General features: G+C 42.4%; 1 long non-coding RNA gene across 1 annotated transcript; it reads left to right on the top strand.

Annotated features, from left to right (window-relative positions):
• The first annotated feature begins 19,331 nt into the window (after positions 1 to 19,331).
• Positions 19,332 to 19,908, top strand: LOC147750639 (uncharacterized). The gene is made up of 2 exons (XR_015299771.1): positions 19,332 to 19,370; positions 19,797 to 19,908. It is a non-coding gene; the product is annotated as an uncharacterized LOC147750639 (long non-coding RNA).
• Positions 19,909 to 27,997: the final 8,089 nt, after the last annotated feature.

Below are 27,997 nucleotides of genomic sequence, written 5' to 3'. Positions count from 1 at the left end.
TGTTCATACATTTTTCTCAGTGAACTACTGATCTCTCCATCATATAGGGTCAGTACATAGTCATGGTGCTTACACTAATGGAAGATTATTATCACATCTCATTTAAATGATTCATCAGGAATACATTAATCATACATTAGAAACATGAGTCACATTGTCAGTAATCTTCTTCTATTTTACACTGTCCCCATGTGTCTACTATTTCCCTAGAAAGTAATGTAGCTCATGGTCAATATTTAAACCATGTTCCACACTGCGCATTTTCATGATCCAGAGAGCCTCTCTCTGTCTTAGTGTTAGCTCCCTATTTCCGCCTCTAGGGTGTCTGGGTGTATGTTCTATTCCAAAGAATTCAAACATTCGATGTGTTTTTTGTGCGGGGCAGATTGACATATGGGCAGCCACAGGGTATCGCATATCCCCCTGTTTAACCGCCCTGATGTGTTCGTTAATTCTGTCCCTTAACATCCGTATAGTGCTGCCAATGTATTTTTTACCACATTTGCAGACAAGAACGTATGTTACGAATTTTGTCATACAGTTTATATTGGTGTGAATGAGGTATTTTCTCCCAAAAGGACCCTCAAATTCTGTCACTTTTTTGCAGGCCCATTTACACGCACTGCAGTTGTTGCAACCATAAAATCCCTTTGAATGTTTATCCAACCAACTGTCTTGGGTTTTTACATTTGGATAGCTTGGACTTAGTAAGTTTCTGATTGTTCTCCCTTTTCTATAAGTCATTGTTGGTCTTTCAGATATGTATCCCTTAAGGGCAGTGTCTGTTCTAAGCAGATGCCAGTGTTTAGTCAAGCTCTTCATTAGTATTCCAGACCAGTTATTGTAGCCTGTTACTAGTCTTATCTTGTCATCTTTCCTTTTGTTCCTTGACTGTTCCTTTAAAGTATCTGCTCTTTTGATCTTATTTATTCTCAGTTCGGCTTTTCTTAGGATTTTCATATTATAGCCGCGATTTTTAAATCTGTTCAGAACTCCTTTCTTATTCTGTTCAAATTCCTCATCTCTACTGCAGTTGCGTCTGGTTCGTATCAGTTCACCATACGGAATAGCTCGTATTTGGTGTGCAGGGTGAGCACTAGACGCATGTAAGAGTGAGTTGCACGCTGTCGGTTTTCGAAATAGTCTACTCTGAATTTTATCATTGTCAGCAAAGAGTTCTATATCTAAGAATGGTATTTTAGTTTTACTTGATTCCATTGTGAACTTAATGTTGAACTCATTGCTGTTTAAATACACATGAAATTCAAGAAGTTTGTCTGGAGTTCCCGTCCAGATCATGATGCAATCGTCTATGTACCTGCCCCAGTAAAGAATTGAGTCATTCCATTCTGTGCCCAATGGGCCCCAGATCATCAACTCCTCGAACCAACCCATTACTAGGTTCGCGTACGAGGGAGAAAACCGGGAGCCCATTGCCACACCTTGTTTTTGTCTGTACCACTTATCCTTGTACAGGAACACATTATTGTCCAGTATAAGTTCTATCATTTCTACAAGCATCTCGGTATGTAACCAAGAGCTGGCGGTTCTTTTGCTTAACATTTTCTTGATTGCAGTTAAGCCTATTTCTCTTTTGATACATGTGTATAGTGATACCACATCTAAGGTGACTAATGACATGGTATCATCCCAGGCTAAGTCAGCCATTATCCCCAAAATGTGTTTTGTATCCCTGATGTGGGACGGGAGATTCCCAACCAGTGGTTTTAGAAAAATATCTACATACTCAGATATCCTTTCTGTGGGTCCACCAATCCCTGATATGATCGGTCTACCCGGGGGAATTTGTCTGTTTTATGTACTTTGGGGAGGGTGTATATGCATGGGTATCTTGGACGATCAACTCTAAGGTACATGTGTTCATTGTCATCCAGGAAACCTGATCCATGCCATTTTTTTAAATGTATATTGATGTAGTCCGTGAGTTTCCACATAGGGTTCTGTAACAATTCTTCATAACATTCAGGGTTAGCCAGTTGTGATAATATTTCTCTTTCGTAGTCACTAGTACTCATGGAAAGGGGCGACCACTCGGTCCCCCCGAACGTATGGTGGAGTACCCCGATCCCCCCGGGAAGCCATTTTGGGCGGGAGGCGCGTCTCGGCTGGTATGCCCGAAGCGGCGTAGCCGGGGCGCGCTTTTTCCCGCCCAAGAGTGGGTTGTACTAGACACTGAAGCCGTCAGCCACGCCCCTGGAGGCGGGTTTACGCCCGCCCAGAGAAGAATAAAAGGAGCAACAATCCAAGGAAGCATCCTCTTGTTCCTGTGCTCTGAAGCTGCACCTCCTCGCTGCACGTGAGCTCGAGACGGAACGAAGAGCCAATTTTTTTTGAATTTTGTAATTTTTCTCTTTTCTCTTTCAGCATACAAATCGCGTCAGGACCTTTCACCTACGTGGGGAAAATGCCGGGCAAGAGAGTCGCAAAGAAGGTCAGCACCGACCAGATGCTCCGGATGTTGGTGAAAGACATGGCAGAGATGAAGAGAAAAATGGCGGCCAGGGACGGTGCGGGAAGGCCGAAAAGATCCAACCCGGCGGAGGCCCCGGCTGGAAGAAGGAAGAGGGCCAGGAATGGGTCAAATGAGGACGAGGTCCCAGTTCCGGAGGCTCCCCCGGCGAGCCCTCCTAGACCAGCGGAGATTCCCGCGCCGGCTCCTGCCGAGGGTCAGCGGATCCCCGTTGTGGTTACCCCAGTGAACGAGGGGGACATGCCCCCAGAGTTGGCTGCCCAGCTGGCAGCATGGTTGGGTAAAAGCAGCGGGGGTCCTGTGGCTCCGGGGGACACGGCCGAGGAGGCCAAGCAATTAATGAGGCAGTTGAGGCAGTCACGGGAGGCCGCAAAACCACCTTGTCCGTTTGTTTCCCCGCAGGCTCCAGTAGAGCAACCCGCAGCTGGCACGAGTTCGGCAGCAACGGCGGTTACAGCTTCTAGCTCAGGTAAGCAGCTAATGCCGATTGCGGGGAAGGGGTCAGTACCCTCGAGAAGGGAGAAATTGGCTCAGCATATCCCGATGGAAATCAAAGAACGGATATGGGCTGAGAAATATGTAAACATGTTCTCCTTGCTAACTGATCATTATGAGATTGAGCATGTGAAAGTCCAGAAAGAACTTATGCATCCGAGTGTTTGGCGCGCAAAAATGGCCGCCTTTAGAGTCGATGAGACGATAGGTAATTGGGGTAGAGCATTTGGCATATTCACTTCGATTATGGGGGAACGGAGACCTGACTTGTTGACCGAGTTACCTGTGTACCAGTCACGTATTATGGAATTTTCTCAGACATATACGGGCAATGAGTGGTTTTGCTATGATAATATTTTTCGTAAGGCTAAAGAGTTCGACACGTGCCTGACGTGGGATTGTTACGACTCCATTTCTTGGCAAAAAATGGAGAACTCAGGCATGTTAAAGGCGCCATTGTTGGGGGGGGTGGGGGTGAGTTTTCCCGCCAACCATCCGGGGCGCCCTTTCGGGCAGGGGCAAGTAATGAGCATCACCCAAGGCCGAACGGCAATACAGGTAAAAAAGGGGTATGCTGGAACTTTAACAGGGGAAAGTGTACGAGGCCCCAGGGGTCATGCAAGTGTAGGCATGACTGTGGGGGGTGTGGACAGTCCTCGCACCCCGAGACCATGTACAGAGCCAAAACGGGTGATAACGGAAGTAGGGGAAGCGCCAAACAGGTCTGACATAGTCCGAGGGGCGGCTTTACCTACACCAGTTGATACCATGGCAATGATTCCTTGGCTCAGTGAATACCCTGATCATGTCTCTGCTGGGGTGTTGCGAGACGGTTTTTCCTATGGTTTCCGCATCCCGGTGGGGAATTTTCAGGGTAAAGCACAGTGTAGGAATCAACTATCGGTCCTACATAATACGGCAGTGGTGCAAGCGAAGATTGGGAAAGAGGTAGCCCGGGGTCGGGTTGCGGGACCATTCAACATGCCACCAGTGCCTAATTTTGTTTGTTCACCCTTGGGAGTGGTCCCCAAGAAGGACCCGGGTGAGTTTAGACTGATACATAATTTGTCAGCCCCGAGAGATTTGTCAGTTAATGATGCGATAGACCCAGAGCTTTGTTCGGTGCGGTACGCATCCTTCGATGATGCAGTCGCCATGTTGAATCGCCTGGGGCCCGGAGCGCTGATGGCCAAATCTGACATCGAGTCCGCGTTCCGGTTGCTCCCGGTACACCCGGACGATCAGCGTCTCCTGGGCTTCATGTTTCAGGGGCGCTATTACATGGATAAATGTATGCCAATGGGCTGTTCCATATCTTGTGCTTATTTTGAAAAATTCAGTTGTTTCCTGCAGTGGGCATTCACAAGAATGACGGGTTTTCAGCATGTTATGCATTATCTAGACGATTTTCTGTTTCTGGGGGCTGCCGGGGACACAGAATGTGCACAGGCTTTAAAAGAATTTTGTGATCTGATGAGACAGTTTGGTGTGCCATTGGCGCCAGGCAAAACTGTGGGGCCATCAACTTCGCTCGAGTTTCTTGGAATAGAACTCGATTCCGAAGAAGGTTGTTTCCGGTTGCCAGAAGAAAAGGTGCGGAAATTCAGGGCTTCGCTTGAGGCATGCATTAGAGAAACTAAGGTGAACTTGCATCAATTACAGCAGACTGTGGGTCAGTTGAATTTTGCCCTTAGAATAATGCCAATGGCCCGCCCCTTTTCCCGCTCGATTGCACAAGCCATGGTCGGTCTTAAAGAGGGGCACCACCGCACGAGGCTCTCGGCTGAGATTCGCCAGGACATGCGCATTTGGGTGGCATTCCTGGCGGATTTCAATGGTCGGGTTGTCTGGACCAAGCCAGCGGTGTCCTCCGAAGAGTTGGGGCTGTGGACAGATTCGGCGGGGAGTATAGGCTTTGGCGCCATATTTGGCAATCACTGGTCGGCGCAAACATGGCCGTCATGGTGGCACGAGTGTGGACTTACAAGTAACATTGCTTTTCTCGAACTGTTCCCTATTCTGGTGGCTTTGAAAACATGGCCTGAGGGGTTTAGGGATCACTCTGTGGTGTTCTGGTCTGATAACATGACCGTGGTTGAGTGTATCAATAGTCAGGCAGCACGATGTAAATGGATTCCGAGGTTGCTCAAAGAATTTGTTTTACTATGTATGCAATTGAACGTGCTCTTTAGAGCAAGGCATGTGCCAGGGGTGCTGAATCAGGCTGCTGATGCGCTTTCTCGTTTCCGTATGCAGGCCTTCTGGGGTTTTCTGCCCACAGCGGACCCGGTGGCGGCACCATTCCCCGAAGCTCTCTGGTCTCTCGGTGCCCCGAACTACAAAACCTCGTGGGAGAGAGTTTAGCACCCAGGACAAGGAAGGCATATGAAGGGGCGTTCCGTACCTATTGGTCCTTTTTGGGTTTTGCTAGGAGGGAGCTTTGGGGCCAGGAGGAATTTGTCATAGAGTTTTTACTGTCACTACGCAGGGCAGGCAAATCGGTGGCTACGGCCCAGAGGCATCGGGCCGCCATTTCCTTCATGGCGCGGGCCCATGGTATCCAGGATCCTACAGCGTCTTTCGTAGTACAGAAAGCGCTGCGTGGGTGGCAACGCCTTGAGGGTCGCAGAGTAGATGAAAGGCACCCGATAGGTCTGGATAGGTTGGCCCTGTTACTGTCCGTACTCCCTGCAACGTGTTCATCCCAGTCGGAAACAGTGTTATTCCGGGCCGCTTTCGCATTAGCATTCCATGGGGCTATGCGGGTAAGCGAACTGGTGGCAAGAAACAAGCAGGATACGGGGGTTGTTTGTGCCGAGAGCACATTCAAGTAAAAGGGGAGACGATGATTGTCTCGTTTGTCAGGTCCAAGACCGATCAGGGGGCGATCGGGGACAGTGTAGTAGTCCAGCGGATTCCCGGATCTCCCATGTGCCCGGTGGCATGCGTTGAGGAGTATTTGGCGCAGAGGGCGGCATCATGGGGGGGGACATTGCTGAGGCACGCAGATGCCACCCCACTGACAAGGTTTCAGTTCCAGCGGGTGTTTGCAATGGCAATTTCGGCCGCGGGCTTGAACCCGGGCGAGTTTGGGACTCATTCCTTCCGGATAGGGGCTGCTACAGAGGCTACAGCCAGGGGTCTGAGTGTGGAAAAAGTGAAACAGTTGGGGCGTTGGTCCTCGAATTGTTACAAAAGGTATGTGCGGTTGCACATGTTGTGAAGCTGATATCATGTACTCACGCTTCTTGTCTTTGTTTGGTTACAGTTTCGCAAACCTACGAGGCGGGGCAGACTGTGCAGTCGACCCGACACCTGGGAACCAGCGGTCAGAGATCACCGGCTGAGGAAAGAGTGGTGTGGGTCATGGGCCACTCATACGTGAGGCGTGCCGCGGACGTATTCAAAGCAGGTGACATGATTCACACAGCTGGGGAATACGGGTACAGGGTGACCTTCTACGGAAGGGGCGGGCTCTGTATTGACCAGTTTCAACATTTTCTCGAGGGTTTGTTAGGGCGGACAAGGTCACCGCCATCTATACTCATAGTACATCTTGGGGGCAATGATTTGGTGACCACTGGTAGACGACTACTTCTCGAGGCGATACTATCCACAGTAAGTTGGTTGGCGAGAAGAGTTCCAGGGTGCACGATTGCATGGTCCCATATGATTCCACGAAAGGTATGGCGGGGGGCTAATTCAGTGTCTGCTATAAATCATTCTGTGAAAAAGGTGAATAACAAGCTTGGTAGACTGTTCCGTACCAGTACATTGCATTCGATTCCTCATGGTTGTATCAGGGGGGACAATATGTATCTAGAGGATGGGGTCCATTTGTCCCGGGTGGGGAATTCTTTACTCATAGGAGACTTCGTAGCCTGGTTGAGGAGTTTACAGCATGACCTTTAGGTAGGAGTTTTGTGGGGGGTCCGGATAGCCGGTCAACTATCCGGCCTGTGGCGGTAAGGTCATGATCGGTGAGCAGTCATTGGAAGATCCCTAGGGGGGGGCGTCACCCATTACGGATGGGAGCGCCCGGGGGGAGGTGGCCATTGGCCCCTCAACGGGGAGGCGGTCCCTTCTAAAGGACGGGACGCCTAAAGGAAAGGGAAGGCGGTCAAGGCCCCTCCCTGGATAGGAGGGGCTACGGGCCCCTCCTGGGAATTTCCCGGGGCCAGGACATCTGCGACGGCAGATGTGGTAAGTTGTGTGGGGTGGGAGGGGGGTCTACGCTACCTTCTAGACACCTCACACGAGTCCTCGGACGACCACGTACATGGCGTCGAGTTAACAGGGGCCCCCGTCAAGACAAGGGAAATTGGTATGGCACATGAGGTGCAGTCGTCTGTGCGGCCGCCCCTCACAAGTGAGGGGGGAGTTCTGGTTTAGGGATCTGACACCGGTTACGACCTTGCCGTTGGCCCTTAACGTTAGGATGTACAATTTCAATTTGAAATGCATTTTGTAAGGATGTTAGTATCGGCTAGGAGAACCTTTGTATTAGATATGTGTTAAGGTTAGCCAAACATCGTAATGTGGATATGAAATTGTACATGATATGAAACTGTTATTTTAATGTTTTGATTTTGTTTCATATTTTAATAAATACGGCCGGGAGGGTAACTCCCTCCCGCCTTCCAAAAGTTCAGAACTGTTTCCGGTTTCCCAATCCTTGGGGATAGTGTTGAGAGGGGGTGGCGGGTATCTCAGCCATATGGAAAGGGGCGACCACTCGGTCCCCCCGAACGTATGGTGGAGTACCCCGATCCCCCCGGGAAGCCATTTTGGGCGGGAGGCGCGTCTCGGCTGGTATGCCCGAAGCGGCGTAGCCGGGGCGCGCTTTTTCCCGCCCAAGAGTGGGTTGTACTAGACACTGAAGCCGTCAGCCACGCCCCTGGAGGCGGGAGGAGGCGGATTTACGCCCGCCCAGAGAAGAATAAAAGGAGCAACAATCCAAGGAAGCATCCTCTTGTTCCTGTGCTCTGAAGCTGCACCTCCTCGCTGCACGTGAGCTCGAGACGGAACGAAGAGCCAATTTTGAACCCGCCCACCATCCCCTGAAGACAGCAAGTTGTTGTGGTATAAAGTCATTTTACGTAGTAGTTGTTTTCTTGCAGGTTGTTTCTGAATAAAGTTTGTGATTCGGTTGCAATAAAGTGGATAATTCTTTGCAGTATGCTTTATTAAAGACTTGCATCAGAGTGATTAGTAATGTTTTAGAGGGTTGATACTTGATCTGTTTGAAGTAGGAATGTCTCTTTCTCTTTAGTTAGTCTTGTCGTATTTATGGTTTGGTCGGGCGGTAAGGTCATGATCGGTGAGCAGTCATTGGAAGATCCCTAGGGGGGGGCGTCACCCATTACGGATGGGAGCGCCCGGGGGGAGGTGGCCATTGGCCCCTCAACGGGGAGGCGGTCCCTTCTAAAGGACGGGACGCCAAAAGGAAAGGGAAGGCGGTCAAGGCCCCTCCCTGGATAGGAGGGGCTACGGGCCCCTCCTGGGAATTTCCCGGGGCCAGGACATCTGCGACGGCAGATGTGGTAAGTGTGTGGGGTGGGGAGGGGGGTCTACGCTACCTTCTAGACACCTCACACGAGTCCTCGGACGACCACGTACATGGCGTCGAGTTAACAGGGGCCCCCGTCAAGACAAGGGAAATTGGTATGGCACATGAGGTGCAGTCCTCTGTGCGGCCGCCCCTCACAAGTGAGGGGGGAGTTCTGGTTTAGGGATCTGACACCGGTTACGACCTTGCCGTTGGCCCTTAACGTTAGGATGTACAATTTCAATTTGAAATGCATTTTGTAAGGATGTTAGTATCGGCTAGGAGAACCTTTGTATTAGATATGTGTTAAGGTTAGCCAAACATCGTAATGTGGATATGAAATTGTACATGATATGAAACTGTTATTTTAATGTTTTGATTTTGTTTCATATTTTAATAAATACGGCCGGGAGGGTAACTCCCTCCCGCCTTCCAAAAGTTCAGAACTGTTTCCGGTTTCCCATTCCTTGGGGATAGTGTTGAGAGGGGGTGGCGGGTATCTCAGCCATATGACCACCATGTTGCCCCCTTTGTCCGCTTCCCTGATTGTTAGTGTTTCATTCTCACTCAGTTCCTTGAGTGCTATTCTTTCCTTATGTGTTAGATTATCTCTTTGTATGTGTGATGCTGTTTCCTTAACTTCATGTTTATCCAAGTCTGCAGATACGAGTTTGTGAAATACATCAATGCTATTTCCCGCATTTAGGGTCGGTGTCCACTTGGACTTATCCTTAAGATTACTTGATAAATTGTAATCCATGTGTATCTCTAGATCTCTCATTACCATTTCCATTGTGTTAACCTCATCCTCACAGTCAGTAATGGATAACAATAATCTGGTATTTTGAATATCCTCAATTGATTGTTCATTACATATCAATACACCAACATTCGGTTGCAGATCTTTATTTGTAGTCTTGTTCAAATCAAAATGTTTTTTTAGTTTAAGACGTCAGATAAATTTAAACAAATCTATTTTTGTGGTACATAGATCCCCAATATCATTAGGACAAAAACTCATACCCTTCTGTAATACAGAAATCATATCCTCAGTCAAAACAGCATCACTCAGATTCATTACAGTAACATTGTCTATTTCTTCTGATTCGCATTCCAGGACCTGGTCCTCATTCCTGGTCGACCTGTATTTGTTTCCCCCTCTCCTGCCTCTCCTTGTCTTCCTGGGGTAACTTGTCTGCGGTTCTCTCTGTTCCCTGTTTTTATTCTCCTTATCTCCAATAAAAAATTATTGGTTTCATTGTTGGTGTTACTAGCACCACCTGCATCTTCTTGCTCACTTCCACTAGTGTGTACAGTGTTTAAAGATGAAGTGCTGGAGCTGGCAGATCTATTTGCTCCTACATTCTGGGTGGTAGATTTACTGACTAAATGGTCGTACTTCTTTGCAAAGGTAAATATTCGACCACTGGTGTAGTCTTTCTCATCCCTTCTTAGTTTCCTGCTCTTACGTTCCTTAATGGCAGCAACATGACGCTGTAAGATATCTTTTAAGATTGCATAGTTTTTCTCATTTGCGTCAGGTAAATTTAAATCTTTAATCTCTGACTCCAGTTTCTCTATATCCCTCTGTAAAAGGGTGACCTTTCTTTCACAATTAATTATTAATATATTCATTAATTTGTTGGAATTATCTGTGAGTTCCTTCTCCCAGTCTAGAAGGAGATCAGGCTCCAAATCCTCATATGTGGGGATGATTTGTGATCTCAGGCCTCTGGGGATGAGTTTTACTTTAAAGTATTGTTTTAAGGTAGCAGCATCCCACCATCTTGATAATTCATTCATTCTAAGCCTCTCAAATCTGATGAATTTTTGCTTTAGGCCTTCATTTCTTGTAGATTGTCCTCCCTGTGCTGATGTACTAGGGCCACGTTAGTCTATGTTATTAAAAAGATCCTCCGCTTCTTTGTCTCTCTGGTTCTTGTCATTGCTAAAGCTATCCATCGTGATTCTAGGGCTGCCGCCTATTGATACACAGTTATGTCCAATTTGGTGGTTTGGTATAGGCTAAGTGGCGCCACCTAGACAGTCTCACAGTTTTATTTAGGTGCAGATGTTTTATCTCTCACGGTGCCATAAGGTAGAAGGAACCACCTAATCCTTCCAATAATGAGCCAGCGCTTCAAAACAGAAACAAACTCCTTAGCACACGTATATCAAAGTATAATTCTATATAGGTGTTGCCACCAGTTTAACATAATTGCAATACGTAGTCCTTGATAATACAGGTATTCAATTTATTCTTGAATGTTGCAAGTTCTCCACACAGCCGACACGGGTTTCGTCGTGACCGGGAGTATAACCCAACGACTTTTTCAAGGCTGTAGAAGTTCAAAATAAACAAAATATGTTGCCATTTCATGTACACTTTCTATATCATACATTGTACTGTTAGTCCAAACTTGCACCAGTCATGTGGCCCCTGTCATGCAGAATTCAGCTCAAGTATCCAATTTGATAGAATACAAGCCATATTATACAAATTTTTTTCTCCTCAGTGAACAGGTATGATCCACATCTTGATAAGGTGTCACATTAACAGTGTCCATGTACCCACATATCTTTTAGTTTGAAATCACATTTTATTTGAGTATCGATTAAATGTTAATTAACACATAATGTACCTCCTTATCTTTATAGAGGTATATGATCCCATATGATCTGGAGAGATCTAATATTTAAATAACCTTATTAAGGCGTGGGTTTTGTATCCAAGTTTGTGTTGTGACCGTCATGCATCTTGGTGTGTATTAAGAAACACCCTGAACCTGCACCCTGTGTCAGGCATTTACTTCTGAAATATAGTGAAGAATTACGTGCTCATAGTTGTTGTAAATTTAAACAACATGTAGTGACATGTGATTGATATTTCAACCATAAATACCTATTTTCAATTCCGTTTTCTTTTTTACTGTAAAATAAAGTTATTTTTTAGGTCATATATATCAATTCTATAGACGAATAGCATATTAACATTGATTTTATGTTTATTTCCAGTGGTTAACTTACTTAATATGCGGTGATAATTCCAACCCGCATAGGGGTTCTACGGGGGTCTTCTGTTGTAATATCCACTATAATATGTCCAAAGAACTCCACTTCACACTCTGGTTTAGTTTGGCTGAAAGGAAGTTTTGAGTATCCTTGTTAGTATATATTTGAATCCCAGTGGTATTGAGTAAACTTTTTATCTCCTTATTAATCTATAAACTTTCTATTTAAATGGAATGGACTCCACCTGTTCCCGGAAGGATCCCTTCCTTAAAGTTACGTCTTTGTCTGTATTTAACCAAGCATTCGTTAAATACCTATTTATATAGTTGTTTGTGACCTTAACTATTTTCCCAGTATTACCCAATTGTACTTCGACTTTGAGAGAAATATACACTTGTTTACAGTCTTTACTCACACTTATCCATTAATGACTATATTAGTGCCAGTCGTTACATTCTACCCGCTAGAGAGTGTCTATTCTATTGAATTCAAACCAATATCACTACGTTTTCTAAGCGCACTCTCCCCTTAGGGATTGTCTCTTTCCTCTTACCTTTCGCCTCAATCGATTCCATCCGTCAGTCCCCCCGTTCAGGATCAGCGTGTTCGCTCAATCATTACCCCTTCGAATGCGCTGCGTCTTTATTTAGAAACACTTCCGTGTTTCAAGCGGCCATACCCGATTGGTTGTTCAGGGTCACGTGGTCCCTGAGTCACCGATCCGTATTCATTGGCTCAGAGCGCTCATGTGGGTTTCTCAAAACACAACTTCTTTTGGCGAATTCGGCGCCATCTTATAGTGTCTTTTTAAATGAAACTTCGATTATGAGTATATATTAAAAGAATTTATCGGTGATGTTAAGTATATTATAAGACAGACACAATTATTTTTATTTATCTTCCTCATTTGTTCTAGCCATCGGATTTATTTAGGTGATTTCCTTTTTGAAGCGTGTTTCATTATATACATGCTCGTTTTATTATTAAACCCAATCTATATGTAGCACCACTATTTTATTACAAGTGTCTTGGTCACTAGTTTAATTTAAGCAAAAAAATCTTCAAGCTGATCTTTAAAGTTCAGTCAGACAATTATTTATTCATTTTAATTCGTATGGCCTTAAATAAAACTTTCGATTATTTTGTGACCTCGAACTTTTTATTATTTTCTTCGTAACAGTGAGCTGTCATACTCTTCAGTTTTCGATAATCTACAGAGACACGCCATCGTGTTCATTGTGGTAAAGCATATTTTGAGAAAACAAATCTTGGTTGGTAAGTGGAATGAATTGTGGACAGCTAAGCGGTGTGTCATATATCTCAACTCCATCGCCCCTTTGATAGTTGTGCTATTGAGAGTATGTTCTTGAGGGTGATGCTACATCAATTCAGTACTTACCATTATTCTGAAACGTGTGTAATTAAAATAAATAAAAGAGAAAAAAGTTACAAAAGGTGCCTATGTGTGTTCATACATTTTTCTCAGTGAACTACTGATCTCTCCATCATATAGGGTCAGTACATAGTCATGGTGCTTACACTAATGGAAGATTATTATCACATCTCATTTAAATGATTCATCAGGAATACATTAATCATACATTAGAAACATGAGTCACATTGTCAGTAATCTTCTTCTATTTTACACTGTCCCCATGTGTCTACTATTTCCCTAGAAAGTAATGTAGCTCATGGTCAATATTTAAACCATGTTCCACACTGCGCATTTTCATGATCCAGAGAGCCTCTCTCTGTCTTAGTGTTAGCTCCCTATTTCCGCCTCTAGGGTGTCTGGGTGTATGTTCTATTCCAAAGAATTCAAACATTCGATGTGTTTTTTGTGCGGGGCAGATTGACATATGGGCAGCCACAGGGTATCGCATATCCCCCTGTTTAACCGCCCTGATGTGTTCGTTAATTCTGTCCCTTAACATCTGTATAGTGCTGCCAATGTATTTTTTACCACATTTGCAGACAAGAACGTATGTTACGAATTTTGTCATACAGTTTATATTGGTGTGAATGAGGTATTTTCTCCCAAAAGGACCCTCAAATTCTGTCACTTTTTTGCAGGCCCATTTACACGCACTGCAGTTGTTGCAACCATAAAATCCCTTTGAATGTTTATCCAACCAACTGTCTTGGGTTTTTACATTTGGATAGCTTGGACTTAGTAAGTTTCTGATTGTTCTCCCTTTTCTATAAGTCATTGTTGGTCTTTCAGATATGTATCCCTTAAGGGCAGTGTCTGTTCTAAGCAGATGCCAGTGTTTAGTCAAGCTCTTCATTAGTATTCCAGACCAGTTATTGTAGCCTGTTACTAGTCTTATCTTGTCATCTTTCCTTTTGTTCCTTGACTGTTCCTTTAAAGTATCTGCTCTTTTGATCTTATTTATTCTCAGTTCGGCTTTTCTTAGGATTTTCATATTATAGCCGCGATTTTTAAATCTGTTCAGAACTCCTTTCTTATTCTGTTCAAATTCCTCATCTCTACTGCAGTTGCGTCTGGTTCGTATCAGTTCACCATACGGAATAGCTCGTATTTGGTGTGCAGGGTGAGCACTAGACGCATGTAAGAGTGAGTTGCACGCTGTCGGTTTTCGAAATAGTCTACTCTGAATTTTATCATTGTCAGCAAAGAGTTCTATATCTAAGAATGGTATTTTAGTTTTACTTGATTCCATACATCTCATGTGAGATCCCCCTTAACAGTGGGGCTGTTTGCAGCCCACATGGGTCTAGAAAAACGCGGAAATGGGCTGAAGTCAACCTGCTGTCTTTGACCAAGGCTCATTTGGCCCCTCCCCAGGCCTCTGAGTCGGACTGTAACCTTGACCGAGAATACTCCGACCTAACGAGATGTATGACTCGAGCGATCGATCAGATAGCGCCAGTGAGAACACAGCAAATAAAGGGATCAGGGAAAGCTCCCTGGTTTACACCACTCTTAAGGGAAACCAAAACAAAGCTAAGGAGACTAGAAAGGTTATGGAGGAAATCCAAGCAGGACGTAGATAGGAATATCTATAAGGCCTCCCTCCACCAATACAAAAAACTTATGATCCAAGCTAAAGCGGACTACTTTGAGTTGCGCCTAAGTAAAGCCACTAACATCCAGAAAGAAACCTTTAAAGTATTGGCCGAGCTGAGTAAAAAGCCGGACAATGCTAAGGCCCCTTTTGACTGCAACACCTTCCAGACCTACTTCCTGGAGAAGGTGAAGATCATTGTCCAAGAGATGGAGAGTGTGGCGGCAACAGGGCCTGCGACTAGCCTCACATCTAAAAATGCGAATGACTGCTCCTTTGATGTGTTTCCAGAGATGGATGCACTAATTCTGGAACAACTGATGGGCAAAATTAAATCTGGCTCCCCAGCTGATCCGTGTCCACCTGAGATCTTTCGCATCGCACGTCCCTTATTAGAGGAGTATATCATCTCTCTCCTCAATAGATCGCTAGGCATGGGATATCTGCCGAATGAACTTAAGGAGGCGCGGGTAAGACCTCTATTGAAAAAGCTGGGGTCGGATCCTGCTGTGTTAAAAAATTACAGACCCATCTCCCAGCTTCCCTTTCTCTCAAAAATCCTTGAGCAGCACGTTCTTCAGTCCCTGTCCTGCTATCTGGAATCTCACCACCTACTCCATGATAGACAGGCAGGGTTTCGAGCCCACCACCGCACCGAGTTAGTGATGCTCTCGGTGCTGGATGATCTAAGAGGTCGAGCTGACTGTAAGAATGCGAGCGCCCTGATATTATTAGACCTATCAGCGGCGTTCGACACTGTCAGCCATGCTTTGCTCTTGGATAGATTGAAGAACTTTGGGATCAAGGGCTTGGCTTTTCAGTGGTTGGAATCCTTACTTATAGGAAGGACCCAAAAGATACAACTGGGGGATGAAACATCAGAGGTGGGGATCTTGGAATGTGGGGTACCGCAGGGGTCTGCCCTGTCCCCGCTTCTATTTAACCTTTACCTGCAACCACTGATTGCCTCGCTAGCTGCGATGAACTGTAAAGTTTTTAACTACGCTGATGACACGCAGCTACTGCTAAGTATAAACGACACCACGGAGGCACAACTCCAATCCCAGAACATCCTGAGGTTCACGGTGCAATGGATGACGGATAACCTTTTAAAAGTCAATCCTGACAAAACTGAGATCTTGGTTATCCCATCCACTTCTTCACCTTGGAGTGACCTTTACTGGCCTATGGAGTTGGGCCCTGCCCCAAAACCAAGCCTGGCTGTGAAAAGTTTAGGGATTAAACTGGATGCCGACCTGTCAATGGCTGCTCAGATCGCATCGGTGGTAGGCAGCTGTATTAATATCATTCGGCAACTGCGGAAGCTATCCCCTATCCTTTCAGAGCCCATGATGCGATCAATAGTGGCTGCCACCATCATTTCCAGAATCGATTACGGAAATGCTCTCTATCTTGGCTTACCGAAAACCCTTACCAACAGGCTCCAGGTCTTGATGAATGATGCTGCCCGCTTGATCTTTAGACTTCCTAGGAGGTCTAGAGCCACTCCCCTACTACAAAGCCTACATTGGCTTCCAATTAAAGAGAGAGTGGAATTTAAGAGTTTGTGTTCAGCTCATAAGGCAATTTACGGTAAGGCCCCAGCCTATATCAAGGAGCGCCTGCAGCTGTACTGTCCGACGAGATCACTTCGGTCCTCGGACTCGCAGCTGCTGACCTGCTCTCGCTATAGGCTGGCGACGAAGGGAGGGAGAGCTTTTTCAGTACTGGTTCCCCAGTTGTGGAACAGTCTGCCTGGAGGGTTGCGCGAAGAAGGAAACCTCCTAAGATTCCGAAAGAGCTTAAAAACACTATTGTTTAGGAGAAGCCTGAGCATAGCATAACCGGAATGCTGCTCTTTGCTCTGACTTCGTTATGTTGTTGTCCTGTACCATCTTTTCCTGGCGCTTAGAGGCCTGCAGGTGATTAGGCGCGGTATAAAATTAAAATAACAATAACAATAACAATAACAATAACATTGTGAACTTAATGTTGAACTCATTGCTGTTTAAATACACATGAAATTCAAGAAGTTTGTCTGGAGTTCCCGTCCAGATCATGATGCAATCGTCTATGTACCTGCCCCAGTAAAGAATTGAGTCATTCCATTCTGTGCCCAATGGGCCCCAGATCATCAACTCCTCGAACCAACCCATTACTAGGTTTGCGTACGAGGGAGAAAACCTGGAGCCCATTGCCACACCTTGTTTTTGTCTGTACCACTTATCCTTGTACAGGAACACATTATTGTCCAGTATAAGTTCTATCATTTCTACAAGCATCTCGGTATGTAACCAAGAGCTGGTGGTTCTTTTGCTTAACATTTTCTTGATTGCAGTTAAGCCTATTTCTCTTTTGATACATGTGTATAGTGATACCACATCTAAGGTGACTAATGACATGGTATCATCCCAGGCTAAGTCAGCCATTATACCCAAAATGTGTTTTGTATCCCTGATGTGGGACGGGAGATTCCCAACCAGTGGTTTTAGAAAAATATCTACATACTCAGATATCCTTTCTGTGGGTCCACCAATCCCTGATATGATCGGTCTACCCGGGGGAAATTTGTCTGTTTTATGTACTTTGGGGAGGGTGTATATGCATGGGTATCTTGGACGATCAACTCTAAGGTACAAGTGTTCATTGTCATCCAGGAGACCTGATCCATGCCATTTTTTTAAATGTATATTGATGTAGTCCGTGAGTTTCCACATAGGGTTCTGTAACAATTCTTCATAACATTCAGGGTTAGCCAGTTGTGATAATATTTCTGTTTCGTAGTCACTAGTACTCATGACCACCATGTTGCCCCCTTTGTCCGCTTCCCCGATTGTTAGTGTTTCATTCTCACTCAGTTCCTTGAGTGCTATTCTTTCCTTATGTGTTAGATTATCTCTTTGTGTGTGTGATGCTGTTTCCTTAACTTAATGTTTATCCAAGTCTGCAGATACGAGTTTGTGAAATACATCAATGCTATTTCCCGCATTTAGGGTCGGTGTCCACTTGGACTTATCCTTAAGATTACTTGATATATTGTAATCCATGTGTATCTGTAGATCTCTCATTACCATTTCTATTGTGTTAACCTCATCCTCACAGTCAGTAATGGATAACAATAATCTGGTATTTTGAATATCCTCAATTGATTGTTCATTACATATCAATACACCAACATTCGGTTGCAGATCTTTATTTGTAGTCTTGTTCAAATCAAAATGTTTTTTTAGTTTAAGACGTCGGATAAATTTAAACAAATCTATTTTTGTGGTACATAGATCCCCAATATCATTAGGACAAAAACTCATACCCTTCTGTAATACAGAAATCATATCCTCAGTCAAAACAGCATCCCTCAGATTCATTACAGTAACATTGTCTATTTCTTCTGATTCGCATTCCAGGACCTGGTCCTCATTCCTGGTCGACCTGTATTTGTTTCCCCCTCTCCTGCCTCTCCTTGTCTTCTTGGGGTAACTTGTCTGCGGTTCTCTCTGTTCCCTGTTTTTATTCTCCTTATCTCCAATAAAAAAATTATTGGTTTCATTGTTGGTGTTACTAGCACCACCTGCATATAGGGAGCTAACACTAAGACAGAGAGAGGCTCTCTGGATCATGAAAATGCGCAGTGTGGAACATGGTTTAAATATTGACCATGAGCTACATTACTTTCTAGGGAAATAGTAGACACATGGGGACAGTGTAAAATAGAAGAAGATTACTGACAATGTGACTCATGTTTCTAATGTATGATTAATGTATTCCTGATGAATCATTTAAATGAGATGTGATAATAATCTTCCATTAGTGTAAGCACCATGACTATGTACTGACCCTATATGATGGAGAGATCAGTAGTTCACTGAGAAAAATGTATGAACACACATAGGCACCTTTTGTAACTTTTTTCTCTTTTATTTATTTTAATTACACACGTTTCAGAATAATGGTAAGTACTGAATTGATGTAGCATCACCCTCAAGAACATACTCTCAATAGCACAACTATCAAAGGGGCGATGGAGTTGAGATATATGACACACCGCTTAGCTGTCCACAATTCATTCCACTTACCAATCAAGATTTGTTTTCTCAAAATATGCTTTACCACAATGAACACAATGGCGTGTCTCTGTAGATTATCGAAAACCGAAGAGTATGACAGCTCACTGTTACGAAGAAAATAATAAAAAGTTCGAGGTCACAAAATAATCGAAAGTTTTATTTAAGGCCATACGAATTAAAATGAATAAATAATTGTCTGACTGAACTTTAAAGATCAGCTTGAAGATTTTTTTGCTTAAATTAAACTAGTGACCAAGACACTTGTAATAAAATAGTGGTGCTACATATAGATTGAGTTTAATATTAAAACGAGCATGTATATAATGAAACACGCTTCAAAAAGGAAATCACCTAAATAAATCCGATGGCTAGAACAAATGAGGAAGATAAATAAAAATAATTGTGTCTGTCTTATAATATACTTAACATCACCGATAAATTCTTTTAATATATGCCCATAATCGAAGTTTCATTTAAAAAGACACTATCAGATGGCGCCGAATTCGCCAAAAGAAGTTGTGTTTTGAGAAACCCACATGAGCGCTCTGAGCCAATGAATACGGATCGGTGACTCAGGGACCACGTGACCCTGAACAACCAATCGGGTATGGCCGCTTGAAACACGGAAGTGTTTCTAAATAAAGACGCGGCGCATTCGAAGGGGTAATGACTGAGCGAACACGCTGATCCTGAACGGGGGGACTGACGGACGGAATCGATTGAGGCGAAAGGTAAGAGGAAAGAGACAATCCCTAAAGGGAGAGTGCGCTTAGAAAACGTAGTGATATTGGTTTGAATTCAATAGAATAGACACTCTCTAGCAGGTAGAATGTAACGACTGGCACTAATATAGTCATTAATGGATAAGTGTGAGTAAAGACTGTAAACAAGAGTATATTTCTCTCAAAGTCGAAGTACAATTGGGTAATAATGGGAAAATAGTTAAGGTCACAAACAACTATATAAATAGGTATTTAACGAATGCTTGGTTAAATACAGACAAAGACGTAACTTTAAGGAAGGGATCCTTCCGGGAACGGGTGGAGTCCATTCCATTTAAATAGAAAGTTTATAGATTAATAAGGAGATAAAAAGTTTACTCAATACCACTGGGATTCAAATATATACTAACAAGGATACTCAAAACTTCCTTTCAGCCAAACTAAACCAGAGTGTGAAGTGGAGTTCTTTGGACATATTATAGTGGATATTACAACAGAAGACCCCCGTAGAACCCCTATGCGGGTTGGAATTATCACCGCATATTAAGTAAGTTAACCACTGGAAATAAACATAAAATCAATGTTAATATGCTATTCGTCTATAGAATTGATATATATGACCTAAAAAATAACTTTATTTTACAGTAAAAAAGAAAACGGAATTGAAAATAGGTATTTATGGTTGAAATATCAATCACATGTCACTACATGTTGTTTAAATTTACAACAACTATGAGCACGTAATACTTCACTATATTTCAGAAGTAAATGCCTGACACAGGGTGCAGGTTCAGGGTGTTTCTTAATACACACCAAGATGCATGACGGTCACAACACAAACTTGGATACAAAACCCACGCCTTAATAAGGTTATTTAAATATTAGATCTCTCCAGATCATATGGGATCATATACCTCTATAAAGATAAGGAGGTACATTATGTGTTAATTAACATTTAATCGATACTCAAATAAAATGTGATTTCAAACTAAAAGATATGTGGGTACATGGACACTGTTAATGTAACACCTCATCAAGATGTGGATCATACCTGTTCACTGAGGAGAAAAAAATGTGTATAATATGGCTTGTATTCTATCAAATTGGATACTTGAGCTGAATTCTGCATGACAGGGGCCACATGACTGGTGCAAGTTTGGACTAACAGTACAATGTATGATATAGAAAGTGTACATGAAATGGCAACATATTTTGTTTATTTTGAACTTCTACAGCCTTGAAAAAGTCATTGGGTTATACTCCCGGTCACGACGAAACACGTGTCGGTTGTGTGGAGAACTTGCAACATTCAAGAATAAATTGAATACCTGTATTATCAAGGACTACGTATTGCAATTATGTTAAACTGGTGGCAACACCTATATAGAATTATACTTTGATATACGTGTGCTAAGGAGATTGTTTCTGTTTTGAAGCGCTGGCTCATTATTGGAAGGATTAGGTGGTTCCTTCTACCTTATAGCACCGTGAGAGATAAAACATCTGCACCTAAATAAAACTGTGAGACTGTCTAGGTGGCGCCACTTAGCCTATACCAAACCACCAAATTGGACATAACTGTGTATCAATAGGCGGCAGCCCTAGAATCACGATGGATATCTTTAGCAATGACAAGAACCAGAGAGACAAAGAAGCGGAGGATCTTTTTAATAACATAGACCAACGTGGCCCTAGTACATCAGCACAGGGAGGACAATCTACAAGAAATGAAGGCCTAAAACAAAAATTCATCAGATTAGAGAGGCTTAGAATGAATGAATTATCAAGATGGTGGGATGCTGCTACCTTAAAACAATACTTTAAAGTAAAACGCATCCCCAGAGGCCTGAGATCACAAATCATCCCCACATATGAGGATTTGGAGCCTGATCTTCTTCTACACTGGGAGAAGGAACTCACAGATAATTCCAACAAATTAATGAATATATTAATAATTAACTGTGAAAGAAAGGTCACCCTTTTACAGAGGGATATAGGGAAACTGGAGTCAGAGATTAAAGATTTAAATTTACCTGACGCAACTGAGAAAAACTATGCAATCTTAAAAGATATCTTACAGCGTCATGTTGCTGACATTAAGGAACGTAAGAGCAGGAAACTAAGAAGGGATGAGAAAGACTACACCAGTGGTCGAATATTTACCTTTGCAAAGAAGTACGACCATTTAGTCAGTAAATCTACCACCCAGAATGTAGGAGCAAATAGATCTGCCAGCTCCAGCACTTCATCTTTAAACACTGTACACACTAGTGGAAGTGAGCAAGAAGATGCAGGTGGTGCTAGTAACACCAACAATGAAACCAATAATTTTTTATTGGAGATAAGGAGAATAAAAACAGGGAACAGAGAGAACCGCAGACAAGTTACCCCAGGAAGACAAGGAGAGGCAGGAGAGGGGGAAACAAATACAGGTCGACCAGGAATGAGGACCAGGTCCTGGAATGCGAATCAGAAGAAATAGACAATGTTACTGTAATGAATCTGAGTGATGCTGTTTTGACTGAGGATATGATTTCTGTATTACAGAAGGGTATGAGTTTTTGTCCTAATGATATTGGGGATCTATGTACCACAAAAATAGATTTGTTTAAATTTATCCGACGTCTTAAACTATAAAAACATTTTGATTTGAACAAGACTACAAATAAAGATCTGCAACCGAATGTTGGTGTATTGATATGTAATGAACAATCAATTGAGGATATTCAAAATACCAGATTATTGTTATCCATTACTGACTGTGAGGATGAGGTTAACACAATGGAAATGGTAATGAGAGATCTAGAGATACACATGGATTACAATATATCAAGTAATCTTAAGGATAAGTCCAAGTGGACACCGACCCTAAATGCGGGAAATAGCATTGATGTATTTCACAAACTCGTATCTGCAGACTTGGATAAACATGAAGTTAGGGAAACAGCATCACACATACAAAGAGATAATCTAACACATAAGGAAAGAATAGCACTCAAGGAACTGAGTGAGAATGAAACACTAACAATCAGGGAAGCGGACAAAGGGGGCAACATGGTGGTCATGAGTACTAGTGACTACGAAACAGAAATATTATCACAACTGGCTAACCCTGAATGTTATGAAGAATTGTTACAGAACCCTATGTGGAAACTCACGGACTACATCAATATACATTTAAAAAAATGGCATGGATCAGGTTTCCTGGATGACAATGAACACTTGTACCTTAGAGTTGATCGTCCAAGATACCCATGCATATACACCCTCCCCAAAGTACATAAAACAGACAAATTTCCCCCGGGTAGACCGATCATATCAGGGATTGGTGGACCCACAGAAAGGATATCTGAGTATGTAGATATTTTTCTAAAACCACTGGTTGGGAATCTCCCGTCCCACATCAGGGATACAAAACACATTTTGGGTATAATGGCTGACTTAGCCTGGGATGATACCATGTCATTAGTCACCTTAGATGTGGTATCACTATACACATGTATCAAAAGAGAAATAGGCTTAACTGCAATCAAGAAAATGTTAAGCAAAAGAACCGCCAGCTCTTGGTTACATACCGAGATGCTTGTAGAAATGATAGAACTAATACTGGACAATAATGTGTTCCTGTACAAGGATAAGTGGTACAGACAAAAACAAGGTGTGGCAATGGGCTCCCGGTTTTCTCCCTCGTACGCGAACCTAGTAATGGGTTGGTTCGAGGAGTTGATGATCTGGGGCCCATTGGGCACAGAATGGAATGACTCAATTCTTTACTGGGGCAGGTACATAGACGATTGCATCATGATCTGGACGGGAACTCTAGACAAACTTCTTGAATTTCATGTGTATTTAAACAGCAATGAGTTCAACATTAAGTTCACAATGGAATCAAGTAAAACTAAAATACCATTCTTAGATATAGAACTCTTTGCTGACAATGATAAAATTCAGAGTAGACTATTTCGAAAACCGACAGCGTGCAACTCACTCTTACATGCGTCTAGTGCTCACCCTGCACACCAAATACGAGCTATTCCGTATGGTGAACTGATACGAACCAGACGCAACTGCAGTAGAGATGAGGAATTTGAACAGAATAAGAAAGGAATTCTGAACAGATTTAAAAATCGCGGCTATAATATGAAAATCCTAAGAAAAGCCGAACTGAGAATAAATAAGATCAAAAGAGCAGATACTTTAAAGGAACAGTCAAGGAACAAAAAGAAAGATGACAAGATAAGACTAGTAACAGGCTACAATAACTGGTCTGGAATACTAATGAAGAGCTTGACTAAACACTGGCATCTGCTTAGAACAGACACTGCCCTTAAGGGATACATATCTGAAAGACCAACAATGACTTATAGAAATGGGAGAACAATCAGAAACTTACTAAGTCCAAGCTATCCAAATGTAAAAACCCAAGACAGTTGGTTGGATAAACATTCAAAGGGATTTTATGGTTGCAACAACTGCAGTGCGTGTAAATGGGCCTGCAAAAAAGTGACAGAATTTGAAGGTCCTTTTGGGAGAAAATACCTCATTCACACCAATATAAACTGTATGACAAAATTCGTAACATACGTTCTTGTCTGCAAATGTGGTAAAAAATACATTGGCAGCACTATACGGATGTTAAGGGAAAGAATTAACGAACACATCAGGGCGGTTAAACAGGGGGATATGCAATACCCTGTGGCTGCCCATATGTCAATCTGCCCCGCACAAAAAACACATAGAATGTTTGAATTCTTTGGAATAGAACATACACCCAGACACCCTAGAGGCGGAAATAGGGAGCTAACACTAAGACAGAGAAAGGCTCTCTGGATCATGAAAATGCGCAGTGTGGAACATGGTTTAAATATTGACCATGAGCTACATTACTTTCTAGGGAAATAGTAGACACATGGGGACAGTGTAAAATAGGAAGAAGATTACTGACAATGTGACTCATGTTTCTAATGTATGATTAATGTATTCCTGATGAATCATTTAAATGAGATGTGATAATAATCTTCCATTAGTGTAAGCACCATGACTATGTACTGACCCTATATGATGGAGAGATCAGTAGTTCACTGAGAAAAATGTATGAACACACATAGGCACCTTTTGTAACTTTTTTCTCTTTTATTTATTTTAATTACACACGTTTCAGAATAATGGTAAGTACTGAATTGATGTAGCATCACCCTCAAGAACATACTCTCAATAGCACAACTATCAAAGGGGCGATGGAGTTGAGATATATGACACACCGCTTAGCTGTCCACAATTCATTCCACTTACCAACCAAGATTTGTTTTCTCAAAATATGCTTTACCACAATGAACACGATGGCGTGTCTCTGTAGATTATCGAAAACCGAAGAGTATGACAGCTCACTGTTACAAAGAAAATAATAAAAAGTTTGAGGTCACAAAATAATCGAAAGTTTTATTTAAGGCCACACAAATTAAAATGAATAAATAATTGTCTGACTGAACTTTAGAGATCAGCTTGAAGATTTTTTTGCTTAAATTAAACTAGTGACCAAGACACTTGTAATAAAATAGTGGTGCTACATATAGATTGGGTTTAATAATAAAACGAGCATGTATATAATGAAACACGCTTCAAAAAGGAAATCACCCAAATAAATCAGATGGCTAGAACAAATGAGGAAGATAAATAAAAATAATTGTGTCTGTCTTATAATATACTTAACATCACCGATAAATTCTTTTAATATATACCCATAATCGAAGTTTCATTTAAAAAGACACTATAAGATGGTGCCGAATTCGCCAAAAGAAGTTGTGTTTTGAGAAACCCACATGAGCGCTCTGAGCCAATGAATACGGATCGGTGACTCAGGGACCACGTGACCCTGAACAACCAATCGGGTATGGCCGCTTGAAACACGGAAGTGTTTCTAAATAAAGACGCGGCGCATTCGAAGGGGTAATGACTGAGCGAACACGCTGATCCTGAACGGGGGGACTGACGGACGGAATCGATTGAGGCGAAAGGTAAGAGGAAAGAGACAATCCCTAAAGGGAGAGTGCGCTTAGAAAACGTAGTGATATTGGTTTGAATTCAATAGAATAGACACTCTCTAGCGGGTAGAATGTAACGACTGGCACTAATATAGTCATTAATGGATAAGTGTGAGTAAAGACTGTAAACGAGTGTATATTTCTCTCAAAGTCGAAGTACAATTGGGTAATACTGGGAAAATAGTTAAGGTCACAAACAACTATATAAATAGGTATTTAACGAATGCTTGGTTAAATACAGACAAAGACGTAACTTTAAGGAAGGGATCCTTCCGGGAACGGGTGGAGTCCATTCCATTTAAATAGAAAGTTTATAGATTAATAAGGAGATAAAAAGTTTACTCAATACCACTGGGATTCAAATATATACTAACAAGGATACTCAAAACTTCCTTTCAGCCAAACTAAACCAGAGTGTGAAGTGGAGTTCTTTGGACATATTATAGTGGATATTACAACAGAAGACCCCCGTAGAACCCCTATGCATGTTGGAATTATCACCGCATATTAAGTAAGTTAACCACTGGAAATAAACATAAAATCAATGTTAATATGCTATTCGTCTATAGAATTGATATATATGACCTAAAAAATAACTTTATTTTACAGTAAAAAAGAAAACGGAATTGAAAATAGGTATTTATGGTTGAAATATCAATCACATGTCACTACATGTTGTTTAAATTTACAACAACTATGAGCACGTAATACTTCACTATATTTCAGAAGTAAATGCCTGACACAGGGTGCAGGTTCAGGGTGTTTCTTAATACACACCAAGATGCTTGACGGTCACAACACAAACTTGGATACAAAACCCATGCCTTAATAAGGTTATTTAAATATTAGATCTCTCCAGATCATATGGGATCATATACCTCTATAAAGATAAGGAGGTACATTATGTGTTAATTAACATTTAATCGATACTCAAATAAAATGTGATTTCAAACTAAAAGATATGTGGGTACATGGACACTGTTAATGTGACACCTTATCAAGATGTGGATCATACCTGTTCACTGAGGAGAACAAAATGTGTATAATATGGCTTGTATTCTATCAAATTGGATACTTGAGCTGAATTCTGCATGACAGGGGCCACATGACTGGTGCAAGTTTGGACTAACAGTACAATGTATGATATAGAAAGTGTACATGAAATGGCAACATATTTTGTTTATTTTGAACTTCTACAGCCTTGAAAAAGTTGTTGGGTCATACTCCCGGTCACGACGAAACACGTGTCGGCTGTGTGGAGAACTTGCAACATTCAAGAATAAATTGAATACCTGTATTATCAAGGACTACGTATTGCAATTATGTTAAACTGGTGGCAACACCTATATAGAATTATACTTTGATATACGTGTGCTAAGGAGTTTGTTTCTGTTTTGAAGCGCTGGCTCATTATTGGAAGGATTAGGTGGTTCCTTCTACCTTATAGCACCGTGAGAGATAAAACATCTGCACCTAAATAAAACTGTGAGACTGTCTAAGTGGCGCCACTTAGCCTATACCAAACCACCAAATTGGACATAACTGTCTTTCAAAACATCCCCTCCATCATAGGACGTTTCCCAATGCAAAATTGATTAGGCCGGGTCTCAATGCACTATTACATTTTACCCCATCACTAATCAATCCCCACTCTCTACAAGATCAATACTTCAAATATGCCAGTGTCACCCCTATTATGCAGAGATCTTTGGCAAACCTAGACAATCTTTCACATTACTGACCTATCCCAGATTTATCCTGTGTTGCAAAGGCCCTTGAATGTGTGATACTCTGTCAACTTTCATCATACCTAGAATCAAAGGATTTTCCCAGTGGGTTTCTATTGGGTTTCAGAACCCTCAGGAGCAGAGAGTCAACCCTGGCAAATATCAGGGAAGACACACTTTGTGCCTTGGCTTTATTAGACCTCTCAGCTGCATTTCAACACCATCATGCACATGGTGTTTCTCGACAGCCTGTCTCATTTGATTGGCATCAGTGTTATAGTGATATATCAGTTTATCTCCTTCCTATGTATTTATTTTGTTTGTAAACCACTGAAAAAAATCCTAGTGGTAGCTCCAGTGTGCAATGAACCAGGTGCAAAGAAGATTGAGAATGGAATAATTTTTACATAACAAATGATCATCTTTTGGAATTGTTTAATCAACTCAAAGAAGTCATCAACCATTGTATGTTGATATGAAGGTTATAATGTCTTGCTGAACAGTCTGCAAGATAAAAGGACAGAACCCCGTTTAACGGCTTCTGATCAGAAGTCCTGGACTGAGGAATGAAGAATAGAATCAAACCGCAGGAGGGGGAGCAAGGAACTTGCTTAAAGAAATATTTTTAGTGATCTCTTCAAGTTAGAAAAGTGTAGAGTCAGAGTTAGAGAGCTCCACATAAAGGTCCTTTCTTCAAATGTTACGTAAGAAGTCATGGGGATGGAGAGTTGGGTAAGATGGGAAGACAATAGATATCTGGTGGGAAGATGATGGATTAGCAACATTGACAAGTAATTCTGACCTTGGCAATGCCAGTTTGTGAACTCAGCAGATTCATTTGAGATTTCTTCTTTTATTCACTGGAAGC

This window comes from Lissotriton vulgaris, chromosome 1_1 (genome assembly GCF_964263255.1).
Source record: "Lissotriton vulgaris chromosome 1_1, aLisVul1.2, whole genome shotgun sequence".
Lineage (NCBI taxonomy): Eukaryota > Metazoa > Chordata > Amphibia > Caudata > Salamandridae > Lissotriton > Lissotriton vulgaris.
Note: the sequence above shows the minus strand (reverse complement) of the source record. Positions and strands in the feature narration are given on the sequence as shown.